The sequence below is a fragment of the Triturus cristatus genome, chromosome 6 (genome assembly GCF_964204655.1).
Source record: "Triturus cristatus chromosome 6, aTriCri1.1, whole genome shotgun sequence".
Taxonomy (NCBI): Eukaryota; Metazoa; Chordata; class Amphibia; order Caudata; family Salamandridae; genus Triturus; species Triturus cristatus.
In genome coordinates this window covers 1942542727-1942561537 of record NC_140589.1, presented here as the reverse complement: position 1 = coordinate 1942561537, position 18811 = coordinate 1942542727, and the positions used below count along the sequence as shown (strand labels likewise).

Sequence of the window (18811 nt, the reverse complement as noted above, 5' to 3'; positions counted from 1 at the left end):
ATAACCTGCAGGACGTTCTTTGCCTCAACACACTAAGGACATCATTAGGATGGGGGGCGGACCCGGCGTAAAAAGGGACCGCCCGCCATAGGTGCGGCGGTCCCGTGGGGGAGATTAGGATGCACCCGCCACACTGGCGGGCGCATCCTGCATTTTGAACATTGCGGTGGGCGGTGCTTCCAGCACCACCTTCCGCAATGCCAAAAATGCATGTTGTGCATTTGCATTCACAATGTGGCAGGCACCACGCGGTGCCTGTCATGTGCATGCAAATGCAGGGGGTATCATAGGTACCCCCCATGTGCATCCCCCACCCCGCAGAATTCCTGGGGGCCCGCTACAGGCCCCCAATGGCAAGGACCGCATGACTTTCCGTGGTGGCGTTGCCGCCACTGAAAGGCAGCTTTCCGCTGCTGTCCTAATATGGTTGGCGGTGTCTAACAGACACCGCCACCATAGCAGGCCCCTTTTCCGCCCGGTCACTTGTGTGACTGGCAGAAAAACAGCGGACGGTCTTTCCGTCCCCCGGAGTCCCACCGCCATACTTATATGGTGGGGGGAAATGGGTGGCGGGCGGGGAAGGTTGTAGGGCGGATCGCCATTGCCATGCGGGCGGTGGCGATCCGCCCTACATCCTAATGGGCCCCCTAGTTTTAACAGGGCCTAAACTGGCCAAAGTCTTACAAGGGCCCACCACCAGCAAGGAGCAGACATGGGTCATGTTACTTTTAGCCTTTCCAAGTTTCTTTGAAGTTTAAAAGCAGCTGCTGAGAGCAATACTGCAGGGAAGAGCCCCACACTACATCAATATTTATTAGGAGAAACTGCTTGTCTTGCCACCTCACTGACACTGCTTATAAGTAGTGTCAAGTGCTACACAAAAATTATTCCACTATGTTCTTTTCCAAAACGTATTAAATACAATACTAGCTCAGTTTCCACATCTTCTAGATGAAGGCTCCTTAAGGAAGAACTGTCAATGTCCATGTCAAGGCCAAGAAATATAAGCTTTCCTCTGTATTTTCAGACTGATTTTTAGAATATTATATCCCCCTACATTTATGGACACATTTATGTTTTACCGCCCAGTGCTATAGATTTTTGGAACGGTCAGCGTTTCTCTATATCTGTATCTAATGATTTATGTGCAAAATGAAGGTCTGAGGAAACTGAATATCGTCACATTATTTGTTAATTAATTTTGCTTGAAGTGTGTTTGAAATATGTGCTTTAAGATGTATTAGTTTTGCATGAATGTCTATTATTCAATGTTCCAAAAATATAGATAATCCCTTGAAATAAAATTAATTTAGTGACAGTGGCGTAGCTAGAGCTTTTGCCACCCGCTGACGGCTGGTGCAGGTAAGAGCAGGAGGAGGCGACAGGCGACGACGAGGGGAAACAAAAGAAAACTATTTACCTTGCGCTCGCCACATTGCTGAGTTGGCAATGTGGCAAGAGCAAGGTAAGTGGTTTTCTTTCTCTTTTTTTATCTTCCCTCATCGTCGTCTGTTGAATCCCCCCCTCACACTCACCGTTCAAACCTGCACCAGCCGCCACTGTTGCTGCCCCTCATACACACCAAAAGGTCGGCCTCCTCCTCGGCCGCTGGATCTGCTCCCCGGCCACAGAAAATTGCTCACCTCACATGAAGTGTCACCGCCCCAAAAAGTGCTGCCCGGGGCGGCCCACCTCTCGCAGCCCCCCCTTAGCTACACCACTGTTTAGTGAACCTCCGAACATGCGGGCTCGCTCATTTGTTTCTTACACATTGTGTAAGAATGTTGTCTTTGTAGGTGGATGTTGCTAAATAGAATTCCTCGGTATGACATTTATTCATAAATTGTATAGCAACTGCTCCTCATGGTCTCCCGGGACGCCATAGACCTATACATGAATATCGGTCCATCGTCACCACCACTTAGGCAATTATCCTTGTGAGGAAATGGGGTGTATTATATGGTGTGGTTGTGCGTCCTCACCATGAAATGCACATACCAACCTCTTTAGGGTCAGTAAGTTTTGTTTGTTAAACCCTAATCTCAACCCTGGGTAGCTGTGGCTTTGAGCAGCAAGGCTCACTCAAAGGAACACGTGTAAAGCGTTTAAACCGCAACAAAACGATTGAAGAATAAATACAGGAGACACTCAAGAAATTCTACACCAATTTAAAGAAATACACTGTATTTTATAAGAGTTTAGATACCACAATGAAAAAGATTCACTAGAGGGTTCCAGAGATATGGATTTTACAAGCAATAATAAATCAAAACATGTTCACAGAACCACAAACAGTTCTTGGCAAATTCAACGAATTTGACATTTAGAAACTTTTTCAAGGAAATCTTCGGTAAGTGTCAATGCGGTCAGGTAGAAATGCTTGGGACAACCAAATCTGGCAGGGAACTAATCAGGGGGACCACCAAAGTCTTTAGAAACAGCTACCTACACTGAAGCAGCAGTCCTCAAGCAGTTCCAGACACTTATCTGTGTTACAATCGATTCCTATGGCGTGGTCCTGATGCGAGGGATGCAGGATGCTGGAGATGCTCAGGGATGCTGAGCTGGTGTCAGGGGATTCATGGAAGTGGTCCTGATGCAAGGGATGCAGGATGCTGGAGATGCTCAGGGATGCTGAGCCGGTGTTAGGGGAATCATGGGCGTGGTCCTGATGCGAGGGATGCAGGATGCTGGAGATGCTCAGGGATGCTGAGCCGGTGTTAGGGCAATCATGGGCGTGGTCCTGATGCCTCGGATGCAGGATGCTGAAGATGCTCAGTAATGCTGAGCCTGTGTTAGGGGAATCATGGACGTGGTCCTGGTGCATGGGATGCAGGATGCTGGAGATGCTCAGGGATGCTGAGCCTGTGTTAGGGGAATCATGGACGTGGTCCTGATGCATGGGATGCAGGATGCTGGAGATGCTCAGGGATGCTGAGGCTGTGTTAGGGGAATCATGGGCGTGGTCCTGGTGCAAGGGATGCAGGATGCTGGAGATGCTCAGGGATGCTGAGCGGGTGTTAGGGGAATCATGAACGTGGTCCTGATGCAAGGGATGCAGGATGCTGGAGATGCTCAGGGATGCTGAGCCGGTGTTAGGGGAATCATGGGTGTGGTTATGATGCATGGGATGCAGGATGCTGGGGATGCTCAGGGATGCTGAGCCGGTGTTAGGGGAATCATGGGCGTGGTCCTGATGGAAGGGATGCAGGATGCTGGAGATGCTCAGGGATGCTGAGCCGGTGTTAGGGGAATCCTGGGCGTGGTCCTGATGCAAGGGATGCAGGATGCTGGACATGCTCAGGGATACTGAGCCGGTGTTAGGGGAATCATGGGCGTGGTCCTGATGCAAGGGATGCAGGATGCTGGGGATGCTCAGGGATGCTGAGCCGGTGTTAGGGGAATCATGGGCGTGGTCCTGATGGAAGGGATGCAAGATGCTCAGTTATGCTGAGCCTGTGTTAGGGGAATCATGGACGTGGTCCTGATGCATGGGATGCAGGATGCTGGAGATGCTCAGGGATGCTGAGCCGGTGTTAGGGGAATCATGGACGTGGTCCTGGTGCAAGGGATGCAGGATGCTGGAGATGCTCAGGGATGCTGAGCCGGTGTTAGGGGAATCCTGGGCGTGGTCCTGATGCATGGGATGCAGGATTCTTAAGATGCTCAGTAATGCTGAGCCGGTGTTAGGGGAATCATGCACGTGGTCCTGATGCAAGGGATGCAGGATGCTGGAGATGCTCAGGGATGCTGAGCTGGTGTTAGGGGAATCATGAACGTGGTCCTGATGCAAGGGATGCAGGATGCTTGAGATGCTCAGGGATGCTGAGCCGGTGTTAGGGGAATCATGAGCGTGGTCCTGATGCATGGGATGCAGGATGCTGGAGATGCTCAGGGATGCTGAGCCGGTGTTAGGGGAATCATGGGCGTGGTCCTCATGCATGGGATGCAGGATGCTGGAGATGCTCAGGGATGCTGAGTCGGTGTTAGGGGAATCATGGGCGTGGTCCTGGTGCATGGGATGCAGGATGCTTGAGATGCTCAGGGATGCTGAGCCGGTGTTAGGGGAATCATGGGCGTGGTCCTGATGCGAGGGATGCAGGATGCTGGAGGTGCTCAGGGATGCTGAGTCGGTGTTAGGGGAATCATGGGTGTGGTCCTGATGCAAGGGATGCAGGATGCTGGAGATGCTCAGGGATGCTGAGCCGGTGTTTAGGGGAATAATGAACGTGGTCCTGATGCAAGGGATGCAGGATGCTGGAGATGCTCAGGGATGCTGAGCCTGTGTTAGGGGAATCATGGGCGTGGTCCTGATGCAAGGGATGCAGGATGCTGGAGATGCTTAGGGATGCTGAGCCGATGTTAGGGGAATCATGGGCGTGGTCCTGATGCATGGGATGCAGGATGCTGGAGATGCTCAGGGATGCTGAGCTGGTGTTAGGGGAATCATGGGTGTGGTGCTGGTGCAAGGGATGCAGGATGCTGGAGATGCTCAGGGATGCTGAGCCGGTGTTAGGGGAATCATGGACGTGGTCCTGATGCAAGGGATGCAGGATGCTGGAGATGCTCAGGGATGCTGAGCTGGTGTTAGGGGAATCATGAACGTGGTCCTGATGCATGGGATGCAGGATGCTGGAGATGCTCAGGGATGCTGAGCTGGTTTTAGGGGAATCATGAACGTGGTCCTGATGCAAGGGATGCAGGATGCTGGAGATGCTCTGGGATGCTGAGCTGGTGTTAGGGGAATCATGAATGTGGTCCTGATGCATGGGATGCAGGATGCTGGAGATGCTCAGGGATGCTGAGCCGGTGTTAGTGGAATCATGGGCGTGGTCCTGGTGCAAGGGATGCAGGATGCTGAAGATGCTCAGGGATGCTGAGCCTGTGTTAGGGGAATCATGGACGTGGTCCTGGTGCAAGGGATGCAGGATGCTGAAGATGCTCAGGGATGCTGAGCCGGTGTTAGGGGAATCATGGGCGTGGTCCTGTTGCATGGGATGCAGGATGCTGAAGATGCTCAGGGATGCTGAGCCGGTGTTAGGGGAATCATGAACGTGGTCCTGATGCAAGGGCTAGAGGATTCTGAAGATGCTCAGGGATGCTGAGCTGGTGTTATGGGAATCATGGGCGTGGTCCTGGTGCATGGGATGCAGGATGCTGGAGATGCTCAGGGATGCTGAGCCTGTGTTATGGGAATCATGGACGTGGTCCTGATGCGAGGGATGCAGGATGCTGGAGATGCTCAGGGATGCTGAGCCGGTGTTAGGGGAATCATGGGCGTGGTCCTGATGCATGGGATGCAGGAAGCTGGAAATGCTCAGGGATGCTGAGCCGGTGTTAGGGGAATCCTGGGTGTGGTCCTGATGCAAGGGATGCAGGATGCTGGAGATGCTCAGGGATGCTGAGCTGGTGTTAGGGGAATCATGGGCGTGGTCCTGATGCATGGGATGCAGGATGCTGGAGATGCTCAGGGATGCTGAGCCGGTGTTAGGGGAATCATGGGCGTGGTCCTGATGCAAGGGATGCAGGATGCTGGAGATGCTCAGGGATGCTGAGGCTGTGTTAGGGGAATCATGGGCGTGGTCCTGGTGCAAGGGATGCAGGATGCTGTAGATGCTCAGGGATGCTGAGGCTGTGTTAGGGGAATCATGGGCGTGGTCCTGGTGCAAGGGATGCAGGATGCTGGAGATGCTCAGGGATGCTGAGCGGGTGTTAGGGGAATCATGAACGTGGTCCTGATGCAAGGGATGCAGGATGCTGGAGATGCTCAGGGATGCTGAGCCGGTGTTAGGGGACTCATGGGTGTGGTTATGATGCATGGGATGCAGGATGCTGAAGATGCTCAAGGATGCTGAGCCGGTGTTAGGGGAATCATGAACGTGGTCCTGATGCGAGGGATGCTGGAGATGCTCAGGGATGCTGAGCCTGTGTTAGGGGAATCATGGGCATGGTCCTGATGCAAGGGATGCAGGATGCTGGAGATGCTCAGGGATGCTGAGCCTGTGTTAGGGGAATCATGGGCATGGTCCTGATGCAAGGGATGCAGGATGCTGGAGATGCTGAGCCGGTGTTATGAGAATCATGGACGTGGTCCTGATGCGAGGGATGCAGGATGCTGGAGATGCTCAGTTATGCTGAGCCTGTGTTAGGGGAATCCTGGGCGTGGTCCTGATGCAAGGGATGCAGGATGCTGGAGATGCTCAGGGATATTGAGCCGGTGTTAGGGGAATCATGGGCGTGGTCCTGATGCAAGGGATGCAGGATGCTGGGGATGCTCAGTGATGCTGAGTCGGTGTTAGGGGAATCCTGGGCGTGGTCCTGATGCAAGGGATGCAGGAGGCTGGAGATGCTCAGGGATGCTGAGCTGGTGTTAGGGGAATCATGGGCGTGGTCCTGATGCAAGGGATGCAGGATGCTGGAGATGCTCAGGGATGCTGAGCCGGTGTTAGGGGAATCATGGGCGTGGTCCTGTTGCATGGGATGCAGGATGCTGAAGATGCTCAGGGATGCTGAGCCGGTGTTAGGGGAATCATGAACGTGGTCCTGATGCAAGGGCTAGAGGATTCTGAAGATGCTCAGGGATGCTGAGCTGGTGTTATGGGAATCATGGGCGTGGTCCTGGTGCATGGGATGCAGGATGCTGGAGATGCTCAGGGATGCTGAGCCTGTGTTATGGGAATCATGGACGTGGTCCTGATGCGAGGGATGCAGGATGCTGGAGATGCTCAGGGATGCTGAGCCGGTGTTAGGGGAATCATGGGCGTGGTCCTGATGCATGGGATGCAGGAAGCTGGAAATGCTCAGGGATGCTGAGCCGGTGTTAGGGGAATCCTGGGTGTGGTCCTGATGCAAGGGATGCAGGATGCTGGAGATGCTCAGGGATGCTGAGCTGGTGTTAGGGGAATCATGGGCGTGGTCCTGATGCATGGGATGCAGGATGCTGGAGATGCTCAGGGATGCTGAGCCGGTGTTAGGGGAATCATGGGCGTGGTCCTGATGCAAGGGATGCAGGATGCTGGAGATGCTCAGGGATGCTGAGGCTGTGTTAGGGGAATCATGGGCGTGGTCCTGGTGCAAGGGATGCAGGATGCTGTAGATGCTCAGGGATGCTGAGGCTGTGTTAGGGGAATCATGGGCGTGGTCCTGGTGCAAGGGATGCAGGATGCTGGAGATGCTCAGGGATGCTGAGCGGGTGTTAGGGGAATCATGAACGTGGTCCTGATGCAAGGGATGCAGGATGCTGGAGATGCTCAGGGATGCTGAGCCGGTGTTAGGGGACTCATGGGTGTGGTTATGATGCATGGGATGCAGGATGCTGAAGATGCTCAAGGATGCTGAGCCGGTGTTAGGGGAATCATGAACGTGGTCCTGATGCGAGGGATGCTGGAGATGCTCAGGGATGCTGAGCCTGTGTTAGGGGAATCATGGGCATGGTCCTGATGCAAGGGATGCAGGATGCTGGAGATGCTCAGGGATGCTGAGCCTGTGTTAGGGGAATCATGGGCATGGTCCTGATGCAAGGGATGCAGGATGCTGGAGATGCTGAGCCGGTGTTATGAGAATCATGGACGTGGTCCTGATGCGAGGGATGCAGGATGCTGGAGATGCTCAGTTATGCTGAGCCTGTGTTAGGGGAATCCTGGGCGTGGTCCTGATGCAAGGGATGCAGGATGCTGGAGATGCTCAGGGATATTGAGCCGGTGTTAGGGGAATCATGGGCGTGGTCCTGATGCAAGGGATGCAGGATGCTGGGGATGCTCAGTGATGCTGAGTCGGTGTTAGGGGAATCCTGGGCGTGGTCCTGATGCAAGGGATGCAGGAGGCTGGAGATGCTCAGGGATGCTGAGCCGGTGTTAGGGGAATCATGGGCGTGGTCCTGTATAAGGGATGCAGGATGCTGGAGATGCTCAGGGATGCTGAGCCGGTGTTAGGGGAATCATGGGCGTGGTCCTGTTGCATGGGATGCAGGATGCTGAAGATGCTCAGGGATGCTGAGCCGGTGTTAGGGGAATCATGAACGTGGTCCTGATGCAAGGGCTAGAGGATTCTGAAGATGCTCAGGGATGCTGAGCTGGTGTTATGGGAATCATGGGCGTGGTCCTGGTGCATGGGATGCAGGATGCTGGAGATGCTCAGGGATGCTGAGCCTGTGTTATGGGAATCATGGACGTGGTCCTGATGCGAGGGATGCAGGATGCTGGAGATGCTCAGGGATGCTGAGCCGGTGTTAGGGGAATCATGGGCGTGGTCCTGATGCATGGGATGCAGGAAGCTGGAAATGCTCAGGGATGCTGAGCCGGTGTTAGGGGAATCCTGGGTGTGGTCCTGATGCAAGGGATGCAGGATGCTGGAGATGCTCAGGGATGCTGAGCTGGTGTTAGGGGAATCATGGGCGTGGTCCTGATGCATGGGATGCAGGATGCTGGAGATGCTCAGGGATGCTGAGCCGGTGTTAGGGGAATCATGGGCGTGGTCCTGATGCAAGGGATGCAGGATGCTGGAGATGCTCAGGGATGCTGAGGCTGTGTTAGGGGAATCATGGGCGTGGTCCTGGTGCAAGGGATGCAGGATGCTGTAGATGCTCAGGGATGCTGAGGCTGTGTTAGGGGAATCATGGGCGTGGTCCTGGTGCAAGGGATGCAGGATGCTGGAGATGCTCAGGGATGCTGAGCGGGTGTTAGGGGAATCATGAACGTGGTCCTGATGCAAGGGATGCAGGATGCTGGAGATGCTCAGGGATGCTGAGCCGGTGTTAGGGGACTCATGGGTGTGGTTATGATGCATGGGATGCAGGATGCTGAAGATGCTCAAGGATGCTGAGCCGGTGTTAGGGGAATCATGAACGTGGTCCTGATGCGAGGGATGCTGGAGATGCTCAGGGATGCTGAGCCTGTGTTAGGGGAATCATGGGCATGGTCCTGATGCAAGGGATGCAGGATGCTGGAGATGCTCAGGGATGCTGAGCCTGTGTTAGGGGAATCATGGGCATGGTCCTGATGCAAGGGATGCAGGATGCTGGAGATGCTGAGCCGGTGTTATGAGAATCATGGACGTGGTCCTGATGCGAGGGATGCAGGATGCTGGAGATGCTCAGTTATGCTGAGCCTGTGTTAGGGGAATCCTGGGCGTGGTCCTGATGCAAGGGATGCAGGATGCTGGAGATTCTCAGGGATATTGAGCCGGTGTTAGGGGAATCATGGGCGTGGTCCTGATGCAAGGGATGCAGGATGCTGGGGATGCTCAGTGATGCTGAGTCGGTGTTAGGGGAATCCTGGGCGTGGTCCTGATGCAAGGGATGCAGGAGGCTGGAGATGCTCAGGGATGCTGAGCTGGTGTTAGGGGAATCATGGGCGTGGTCCTGATGCAAGGGATGCAGGATGCTGGAGATGCTCAGGGATGCTGAGCCGGTGTTAGGGGAATCATGGGCGTGGTCTTGATGCAAGGGATGCAGGATGCTGGAGATGCTCAGGGATGCTGAGCCGGTGTTAGGGGATTCATGGGTGTGGTCCTGATGCAAGGGATGCAGGATGCTGAAGATGCTCAGTAATGCTGAGCCTGTGTTAGGGGAATCATGAACGTGGTCCTGGTGCAAGGGATGCAGGATGCTGTAGATGCTCAGGGATGCTGAGGCTGTGTTAGGGGAATCATGGGCGTGGTCCTGGTGCAAGGGATGCAGGATGCTGGAGATGCTCAGGGATGCTGAGCCGGTGTTAGGGGAATCATGAACGTGGTCCTGATGCATGGGATGCAGGATGCTGGAGATGCTCAGGGATGCTGAGCTGGTGTTAGGGGAATCATGGGCGTGGTCCTGATGCAAGGGATGCAGGATGCTGGAGATGCTCAGGGATGCTGAGCCGGTGTTAGGGGAATCATGGGCGTGGTCCTGATGCATGGGATGCAGGATTCTTAAGATGCTCAGTAATGCTGAGCCGGTGTTAGGGGAATCATGGGCGTGGTCCTGATGCATGGGATGCAGGATGCTGAAGATGCTCAGGGATGCTGAGCCGGTGTTAGGGGAATCATAGACGTGGTCCTGATGCATGGGATGCAGGATGCTGGAGATGCTCAGGGATGCTGAGCCTGTGTTAGGGGAATCATGGACGTGGTCCTGGTGCAAGGGAGGCAGGATGCTGGAGATGCTCAGCGATGCTGAGCTGGTGTTTAGGGGAATCATGGGCGTGGTCCTGATGCATGGGATGCAGGATGCTGAAGATGCTCAGGGATGCTGAGCCGGTGTTAGGGGAATCATGGACGTGGTCCTGATGCATGGGATGCAGGATGCTGGAGATGCTCAGGGATGCTGAGCCTGTGTTAGGGGAATCATGGACGTGGTCCTGGTGCAAGGGATGCAGGATGCTGGAGATGCTCAGGGATGCTGAGCCGGTGTTAGGGGAATCATGGGTGTGGTCCTGGTGCAAGGGATGCAGGATGCTGGAGATGCTCAGGGATGCTGAGCCTGTGTTAGGGGAATCATGGGCATGGTCCTGATGCAAGGGATGCAGGATGCTGGAGATGCTCAGGGATGCTGAGCCGGTGTTGTGGGAATCATGGACGTGGTCCTGATGCGAGGGATGCAGGATGCTGGAGATGCTCAGTTATGCTGAGCCTGTGTTAGGGGAATCCTGGGCGTGGTCCTGATGCAAGGGATGCAGGATGCTGGAGATGCTCAGGGATACTGAGCCGGTGTTAGGGGAATCATGGGCGTGGTCCTGATGCAAGGGATGCAGGATGCTGGGGATGCTCAGTGATGCTGAGCCGGTGTTAGGGGAATCCTGGGCGTGGTCCTGATGCAAGGGATGCAGGAGGCTGGAGATGCTCAGGGATGCTGAGCTGGTGTTAGGGGAATCATGGGCGTGGTCCTGATGCAAGGGATGCAGGATGCTGGAGATGCTCAGGGATGCTGAGCCGGTGTTAGGGGAATCATGGGCGTGGTCTTGATGCAAGGGATGCAGGATGCTGGAGATGCTCAGGGATGCTGAGCCGGTGTTAGGGGATTCATGGGTGTGGTCCTGATGCAAGGGATGCAGGATGCTGAAGATGCTCAGTAATGCTGAGCCTGTGTTAGGGGAATCATGAACGTGGTCCTGGTGCAAGGGATGCAGGATGCTGTAGATGCTCAGGGATGCTGAGGCTGTGTTAGGGGAATCATGGGCGTGGTCCTGGTGCAAGGGATGCAGGATGCTGGAGATGCTCAGGGATGCTGAGCCGGTGTTAGGGGAATCATGAACGTGGTCCTGATGCATGGGATGCAGGATGCTGGAGATGCTCAGGGATGCTGAGCTGGTGTTAGGGGAATCATGGGCGTGGTCCTGATGCAAGGGATGCAGGATGCTGGAGATGCTCAGGGATTCTGAGCCGGTGTTAGGGGAATCATGGGCGTGGTCCTGATGCATGGGATGCAGGATTCTTAAGATGCTCAGTAATGCTGAGCCGGTGTTAGGGGAATCATGGGCGTGGTCCTGATGCATGGGATGCAGGATGCTGAAGATGCTCAGGGATGCTGAGCCGGTGTTAGGGGAATCATGGACGTGGTCCTGATGCATGGGATGCAGGATGCTGGAGATGCTCAGGGATGCTGAGCCTGTGTTAGGGGAATCATGGACGTGGTCCTGGTGCAAGGGATGCAGGATGCTGGAGATGCTCAGGGATGCTGAGCCGGTGTTAGGGGAATCATGGGCGTGGTCCTGATGCATGGGATGCAGGATGCTTAAGATGCTCAGTAATGCTGAGCCGGTGTTAGGGGAATCATGGGCGTGGTCCTGATGCAAGGGATGCAGGATGCTGGAGATGCTCAGGGATGCTGAGCTGGTGTTACGGGAATCATGGGCGTGGTGCTGGTGCAAGGGATGCAGGATGCTGAAGATGCTCAGGGATGCTGAGCTGGTGTTAGGGGAATCATGGACGTGGTCCTGATGCATGGGATGCAGGATGCTGGAGATGCTCAGGGATGCTGAGCCGGTGTTAGGGGAATCATGAGCGTGGTCCTGATGCATGGGATGCAGGATGCTGGAGATGCTCAGGGATGCTGAGCCGGTGTTAGGGGAATCATGGGCGTGTTCCTGATGCAAGGGATGCAGGATGCTTGAGATGCTCAGGGATGCTGAGCCGGTGTTAGGGGAATCATGGGCGTGGTCCTGATGCGAGGGATGCAGGATGCTGGAGGTGCTCAGGGATGCTGAGTCGGTGTTAGGGGAATCATGGGTGTGGTCCTGATGCAAGGGATGCAGGATGCTGGAGATGCTCAGGGATGCTGAGCCGGTGTTTAGAGGAATCATGAACGTGGTCCTGATGCAAGGGATGCAGGATGCTGGAGATGCTCAGGGATGCTGAGCTGGTGTTAGGGGAATCATGGGCGTGGTCCTGATGCATGGGATGCAGGATGCTGGAGATGCTCAGGGATGCTGAGCCTGTGTTAGGGGAATCATGGGCGTGGTCCTGATGCAAGGGATGCAGGATGCTGGAGATGCTTAGGGATGCTGAGCCGATGTTAGGGGAATCATGGGCGTGGTCCTGATGCAAGGGATGCAGGATGCTGGAGATGCTCAGGGATGCTGAGCTGGTGTTAGGGGAATCATGGGCGTGGTGCTGGTGCAAGGGATGCAGGATGCTGGAGATGCTCAGGGATGCTGAGCTGGTGTTAGGGGAATCATGGGCGTGGTCCTGGTGCAAGGGATGCAGGATGCTGGAGATGCTCAGGGATGCTGAGCAGGTGTTAGGGGAATCATGGGCGTGGTCCTGATGCGAGGGATGCAGGATGCTGGAGATGCTCAGGGATGCTGAGCCGGTGTTAGTGGAATCATGGGCGTGGTCCTGGTGCAAGGGATGCAGGATGCTGAAGATGCTCAGGGATGCTGAGCCTGTGTTAGTGGAATCATGGGCGTGGTCCTGGTGCAAGGGATGCAGGATGCTGGAGATGCTCAGGGATGCTGAGCCGGTGTTAGGGGAATCATGGGCATGGTCCTGATGCATGGGATGCAGGATGCTGGAAATGCTCAGGGATGCTGAGCCGGTGTTAGGGGAATCCTGGGCGTGGTCCTGATGCAAGGGATGCAGGATGCTGGAGATGCTCAGGGATGCTGAGCTGGTGTTAGGGGAATCATGGGCGTGGTCCTGGTGCAAGGGATGCAGGATGCTGTAGATGCTCAGGGATGCTGAGGCTGTGTTAGGGGAATCATGGGCGTGGTCCTGGTGCAAGGGATGCAGGATGCTGTAGATGCTCAGGGATGCTGAGGCTGTGTTAGGGGAATCATGGGCGTGGTCCTGGTGCAAGGGATGCAGGATGCTGGAGATGCTCAGGGATGCTGAGGCTGTGTTAGGGGAATCATGGGCGTGGTCCTGGTGCAAGGGATGCAGGATGCTGGAGATGCTCAGGGATGCTGAGCGGGTGTTAGGGGAATCATGAACGTGGTCCTGATGCAAGGGATGCAGGATGCTGGAGATGCTCAGTGATGCTGAGCCTGTGTTAGGGGAATCATGGGCGTGGTCCTGATGCAAGGGATGCAGGATGCTGGAGATGCTCAGGGATGCTCAGCCGGTGTTAGGGGAATCCTGGGCGTGGTCCTGATGCAAGGGATGCAGGATCCTGGAGATGCTCAGGGATGCTGAGCCTGTGTTAGGGGAATCATGGGCATGGTCCTGATGCAAGGGATGCAGGATGCTGGAGATGCTCAGGGATGCTGAGCCGGTGTTATGGGAATCATGGACGTGGTCCTGATGCGAGGGATGCAGGATGCTGGAGATGCTCAGTTATGCTGAGCCTGTGTTAGGGGAATCCTGGGCGTGGTCCTGATGCAAGGGATGCAGGATGCTGGAGATGCTCAGGGATACTGAGCCGGTGTTAGGGGAATCATGGGCGTGGTCCTGATGCAAGGGATGCAGGATGCTGGAGATGCTCAGGGATGCTGAGCCGGTGTTAGGGGAATCATGGACGTGGTCCTGATGCGAGGGATGCAGGATGCTGGAGATGCTCAGGGATGCTGAGCCGGTGTTAGGGGAATCATGGGCGTGGTCCTGATGCATGGGATGCAGGATGCTGGAAATGCTCAGGGATGCTGAGGCTGTGTTAGGGGAATCATGGGCGTGGTCCTGGTGCAAGGGATGCAGGATGCTGGAGATGCTCAGGGATGCTGAGCGGGTGTTAGGGGAATCATGAACGTGGTCCTGATGCAAGGGCTAGAGGATTCTGAAGATGCTCAGGGATGCTGAGCTGGTGTTATGGGAATCATGGGCGTGGTCCTGGTGCATGGGATGCAGGATGCTGGAGATGCTCAGGGATGCTGAGCCTGTGTTATGGGAATCATGGACGTGGTCCTGATGCGAGGGATGCAGAATGCTGGAGATGCTCAGGGATGCTGAGCCGGTGTTAGGGGAATCATGGGCGTGGTCCTGATGCATGGGATGCAGGATGCTGGAGATGCTCAGGGATGCTGAGCCTGTGTTATGGGAATCATGGACGTGGTCCTGATGCGAGGGATGCAGGATGCTGGAGATGCTCAGGGATGCTGAGCCGGTGTTAGGGGAATCATGGGCGTGGTCCTGATGCATGGGATGCAGGATGCTGAAGATGCTCAGGGATGCTGAGCCGGTGTTAGGGGAATCCTGGGCGTGGTCCTGATGCAAGGGATGCAGGATGCTGGAGATGCTCAGGGATGCTGAGCCGGTGTTAGGGGAATCATGGGCGTGGTCCTGATGCATGGGATGCAGGATGCTGAAGATGCTCAGGGATGCTGAGCCGGTGTTAGGGGAATCCTGGGCGTGGTCCTGATGCAAGGGATGCAGGATGCTGGAGATGCTCAGGGATGCTGAGCTGGTGTTAGGGGAATCATGGGCGTGGTCCTGGTGCAAGGGATGCAGGATGCTGTAGATGCTCAGGGATGCTGAGGCTGTGTTAGGGGAATCATGGGCGTGGTCCTGGTGCAAGGGATGCAGGATGCTGGAGATGCTCAGGGATGCTGAGCGGGTATTAGGGGAATCATGAACGTGGTCCTGATGCAAGGGATGCAGGATGCTGGAGATGCTCAGGGATGCTGAGCCGGTGTTAGGGGAATCATGGGTGTGGTTATGATGCATGGGATGCAGGATGCTGAAGATGCTCAAGGATGCTGAGCCGGTGTTAGGGGAATCATGAACGTGGTCCTGATGCGAGGGATGCAGGATGCTGGAGATGCTCAGGGATGCTGAGCCGGTGTTAGGGGAATCATGGGCGTGGTCCTGATGCATGGGATGCAGGATGCTGGAGATGCTCAGGGATGCTGAGCCGGTGTTAGGGGAATCATGAACGTGGTCCTGATGCAAGGGCTAGAGGATTCTGAAGATGCTCAGGGATGCTGAGCTGGTGTTATGGGAATCATGGGCGTGGTCCTGGTGCATGGGATGCAGGATGCTGGAGATGCTCAGGGATGCTGAGCCTGTGTTATGGGAATCATGGACGTGGTCCTGATGCGAGGGATGCAGGATGCTGGAGATGCTCAGGGATGCTGAGCCGGTGTTAGGGGAATCATGGGCGTGGTCCTGATGCATGGGATGCAGGATGCTGGAAATGCTCAGGGATGCTGAGCCGGTGTTAGGGGAATCCTGGGCGTGGTCCTGATGCAAGGGATGCAGGATGCTGGAGATGCTCAGGGATGCTGACCTGGTGTTAGGGGAATCATGGGCGTGGTCCTGATGCATGGGATGCAGGATGCTGGAGATGCTCAGGGATGCTGAGCCGGTGTTAGGGGAATCATGGGCGTGGTCCTGATGCAAGGGATGCAGGATGCTGGAGATGCTCAGGGATGCTGAGGCTGTGTTAGGGGAATCATGGGCGTGGTCCTGGTGCAAGGGATGCAGGATGCTGTAGATGCTCAGGGATGCTGAGGCTTTGTTAGGGGAATCATGGGCGTGGTCCTGGTGCAAGGGATGCAGGATGCTGGAGATGCTCAGGGATGCTGAGCGGGTGTTAGGGGAATCATGAACGTGGTCCTGATGCAAGGGATGCAGGATGCTGGAGATGCTCAGGGATGCTGAGCCGGTGTTAGGGGAATCATGGGTGTGGGTATGATGCATGGGATGCAGGATGCTGAAGATGCTCAAGGATGCTGAGCCGGTGTTAGGGGAATCATGGGCGTGGTCCTGGTGCAAGGGATGCAGGATGCTGGAGATGCTCAGGGATGCTGAGCCGGTGTTAGGGGAATCATGGGCGTGGTCCTGATGGAAGGGATGCAAGATGCTGAAGATGCTCAGTTATGCTGAGCCTGTGTTAGGGGAATCATGGACGTGGTCCTGGTGCATGGGATGCAGCATGCTGGAGATGCTCAGTGATGCTGAGCCTGTGTTAGGGGAATCATGGGCGTGGTCCTGATGCAAGGGATGCAGGATGCTGGAGATGCTCAGGGATGCTGAGCCGGTGTTAGGGGAATCCTGGGCGTGGTCCTGATGCAAGGGATGCAGGATCCTGGAGATGCTCAGGGATGCTGAGCCTGTGTTAGGGGAATCATGGGCATGGTCCTGATGCAAGGGATGCAGGATGCTGGAGATGCTCAGGGATGCTGAGCCGGTGTTATGGGAATCATGGACGTGGTCCTGATGCGAGGGATGCAGGATGCTGGAGATGCTCAGTTATGCTGAGCCTGTGTTAGGGGAATCCTGGGCGTGGTCCTGATGCAAGGGATGCAGGATGCTGGAGATGCTCAGGGATACTGAGCCGTTGTTAGGGGAATCATGGGCGTGGTCCTGATGCAAGGGATGCAGGATGCTGGGGATGCTCAGGGATGCTGAGCCGGTGTTAGGGGAATCATGGGCGTGGTCCTGTTGCATGGGATGCAGGATGCTGAAGATGCTCAGGGATGCTGAGCCGGTGTTAGGGGAATCATGAACGTGGTCCTGGTGCAAGGGATGCAGGATGCTGTAGATGCTCAGGGATGCTGAGGCTGTGTTAGGGGAATCCTGGGCGTGGTCCTGATGCAAGGGATGCAGGATCCTGGAGATGCTCAGGGATGCTGAGCCTGTGTTAGGGGAATCATGGGCATGGTCCTGATGCAAGGGATGCAGGATGCTGGAGATGCTCAGGGATGCTGAGCCGGTGTTATGGGAATCATGGACGTGGTCCTGATGCGAGGGATGCAGGATGCTGGAGATGCTCAGTTATGCTGAGCCTGTGTTAGGGGAATCATGGGCGTGGTCCTGGTGCATGGGATGCAGGATGCTGGAGATGCTCAGGGATGCTGAGCTGGTGTTAGGGGAATCCTGGGCGTGGTCTTGGTGCTGTGTTCACTGCGAATGGGAGCACTTTGAATTGATAGTACAGACCGTCCACTACGATATTTTCTGTGAGTGCTGTGAATGGGAATGTGGAAATGGGCATCCTTGAGGTCTAGGGTTGTAAGGAAGTCGCCCTGTGAAAGCAGAGGAAGGACCTGCTGAAGTGTGACCATGTGGAAATGGTCTGAGTGTATGTATATGTTTAGGGGTCTGAGGTCTAGAATAGGCCTTAGAGAGCCATCCTTTTCTGGTATGAGAAAATACAGGGAGTAAACTCCCTTGTTTTGTTGGTGCAGGGGAACTGGTTCTATTGCACTTTTTTGTAGGAGGGAGATTACCTCCTGCTTTAGCAGTAACAGGTGTTCTTGTGACATTAGACGCTGTTTGGGTGGTATGTTTGCGGGGGGTAGATGTTAGTTCGAGACAGTAGCCTGATTGAATTATCTGTTGCACCCACCTGTCTGAAGTGATGTTTGCCCAGGCAGGGAGGAATTGGTGGAGTCTTCCCCCGACTGGAGTGTAATGGTCTGGGGGAAGTCCTGGGGTGGTGGTGGCAGAGCGGGAGTTGTTGTTTTTGCCTCTGCCTTTGCTGTTGTTCCCCCTGTAACCACCCCTTTGGTAACCTCTAGTAAAGGTGGATTGAGTGGGAGCCTTGTAAGAAGTGGAGGGGCTATCAGAAGAGTAGCCTCTATGGGGGCTTCTGAAGGATAAGCGACGAAAGGACCGTCTGGGAGCTTGCGACTGCAAGGCTCCCATAGATTTGTCCGTGTCTGTATCCTTTTTCATTTTCTCAAGTGATACGTCCACATTGGGGCCAAACAGGTGTTGCTCATCAAATGGCTGATTGAGTATAGAACTCTGGACTTCAGGTTTAAGACCTGAGATGCGTAGCCAGGCGTGCCTACGCAAAAGGACACTGGTGTTTATCGCCCTTGAGGCGGTATCTGCTACATCTAAGGCACAACGGATGGAGGTATTAGTGATGGTTTTACCTTCCTGTATGAGTTCATTGGCCCTGTTTTTATACCTGTCAGGGAGGTGCTGCATTATGGACTCAAGCTCATCATAATGTGCACTGTCATACCTGGCTAGCAGCGCTTGGGTATTGGCAATGCGCCATATGTTTGCTGCCTGTGACGCGGTGCGTTTGCCAGAGGCGTCCAGGAGTTTAGATTCCTCATCTGGTGGTGGTGCGTCACCTCATGTTTGGGAATGTGCACTCTTCCTTGCATTGGAGACTGCCAAGGAGTCTAGTGGTGCGGGGCCTTTAATGTGTGCTGGATCAGTAGGAGCAGCCTTATACTTTTTTTCTATTCTCGGGTTGATGACTCGAGCCCTGACGGGGTCTTTAAAGATCTCTGGTGCATGCTTAATGACCCCTTTAAGCATGGGTAAAATTGAGGTGGACCTTTGTGTGGTGTCGAAAGTGTCCATGAGAAAATCTTCCTCCACTGTGTCTGTACGAAGGGCAACCCCGTGAAACAGGGCAGCTCTGTGATGGAGCTGATATTGTCCTCTGGAGGGGAAGACCTGGAGGGATAAATGCCATCCTCTGGGTGTAAGGGACGTCTGA

At 54.9% G+C, this 18811-nt stretch overlaps 1 protein-coding gene across 3 annotated transcripts in view; it reads right to left on the bottom strand.

The window, feature by feature from the left end:
• LOC146822550 (uncharacterized) overlaps positions 1-18811 on the bottom strand; it is a 96484-nt gene that overhangs the window by 12030 nt on the left and 65643 nt on the right. The window lies entirely within an intron of this gene.